Source organism: Haemaphysalis longicornis, unplaced genomic scaffold (genome assembly GCF_048455015.1).
Source record: "Haemaphysalis longicornis isolate Haplotype H1 unplaced genomic scaffold, Haemaphysalis longicornis Haplotype H1 scaffold_6, whole genome shotgun sequence".
Taxonomy (NCBI): domain Eukaryota; kingdom Metazoa; phylum Arthropoda; class Arachnida; order Ixodida; family Ixodidae; genus Haemaphysalis; species Haemaphysalis longicornis.
Genome location: NW_027526407.1, coordinates 194,674,536 through 194,676,229, shown reverse-complemented (window position 1 = coordinate 194,676,229; position 1,694 = coordinate 194,674,536). Strand labels below are relative to the sequence as shown.

At 45.2% G+C, this 1,694-nt stretch overlaps 1 non-coding gene across 1 annotated transcript; it reads left to right on the top strand.

Moving 5' to 3' along the window:
* The first annotated feature begins 1,333 nt into the window (after window positions 1-1,333).
* On the top strand, window positions 1,334-1,405 carry Trnar-ucu (transfer RNA arginine (anticodon UCU)). Its single transcript has one exon. It is a non-coding gene; the product is annotated as a tRNA-Arg (tRNA).
* The last annotated feature ends 289 nt before the right edge of the window (window positions 1,406-1,694 follow it).

Below are 1,694 nucleotides of genomic sequence, written 5' to 3'. Positions count from 1 at the left end.
ATATATATATATATATATATATATATATATATATATATATATATATATATATATATAAATTTATATATATATATATTTACAGAAAGAAATGCCGGCAGTCTACAACGCCAAAGAAGGCATAGGGGAAGGTTAGACAATTTTTTACCGTTAGTGACGTTACATTAATATTATTAATTTTTATTAATTACGTGAGAAAGAAAGAAAGAAAAACACGCGCCCAGAGTGGGGACCGAACCCACGCCTTTCGATTAGATCTCGAATGCCTTACCAATAAGGCTATCTGGGCGACTGTGTTCTGCTTCACTTTCTGGGGTATTTATATTTACTACAACTGTATCTGACGCTTGAGGGTGGTAGCCAGCGCCACTCAGACTACACGGGGAGAAGGGGACCTTCTTTTTCACCCCCCGGTGCGTGGCGCGAACGTCTACAGCCTGTCATGAGCGGTCAACTGGCGGGAAACCCTCTTATGCTACCTTGGCATCAAGGCTGCCAGAACCGAGGCCCTCGCTAAGCTTTCGCGCGATAATAGGGTTTGGAAATGAGGGGCTCGTTAGGAAATACAGAAAGAAATGCCGGCAGTCTACAACGCCAAAGAAGGCATAGGGGAAGGTTAGACAATTTTTTACCGTTAGTGACGTTACATTATTATTAATTTTTATTAATTACGTGAGAAAGAAAGAAAGAAAAACACGCGCCCAGAGTGGGGACCAAACCCACGATTTTCGATTAGATCTCGAATGCCTTACCAATTCGGCTATCTGGGCGACTGTGTTCTGCGCTGGCTACCACCCTCTAGCGTCAGATACAGTTGTAAATATAAATACCCCAGAAAGTGAAGCAGAACACAGTCGCCCTGATAGCCGAATTGGTAAGGCATTCGAGATCTAATGGAAAGGCGTGGGTTCGGTCCCCACTCTGGGCGCGTGTTTTTCTTTCTTTCTTTCTCACGTAATTAATAAAAATTAATAATAATGTAACGTCACTAACGGTAAAAAATTGTCTAACCTTCTCCTATGCCTTCTTTGGCGTTGTAGACTGCCGGCATTTCTTTCTGTAATTCCTAACGAGCCCCTCATTTCCAAACCCTATTATCGCGCGAAAGCTTAGCGAGGGCCTCGGTTCTGGCAGCCTTGGTGCCAAGGTAGCGTAAGAGGGTTTCCCGCCAGTTGACCGCTCATGACAGGCTGTAGACGTTCGCGTAACCCCCGGGGGTTGAAAAAGAAGGTCCCCTTCTCCCCGTGTAGTCTGAGTGGCGCTGGCTACCACCCTCAAGCGTCAGATACAGTTTTAGTAAATATAAATACCCCAGAAAGTGAAGCAGAACACAGTCGCCCAGATAGCCGAATTGGTAAGGCATTCGACATCTAATCGAAAGGCGTGGGTTCGGTCCCCACTCTGGGCGCGTGTTTTTCTTTCTTTCTTTCTCACGTAATTAATAAAAATTATAATAATGTAACGTCACTAACGGTAAAAAATTGTCTAACCTTCCCCTATGCCTTCTTTTGCGTTGTAGACTGCCGGCATTTCTTTCCGTATTTGCTAACGAGCCCCTCATTTCCAAACCCTATTATCGCGCGAAAGCTTAGCGAGGGCCTCGGTTCTGGCAGCCTTGATGCCAAGGTAGCATAAGAGGGTTTCCCGCCAGTTGACCGCTCATGACAGGCTGTAGACGTTCGCGTCACGCCCCGAGG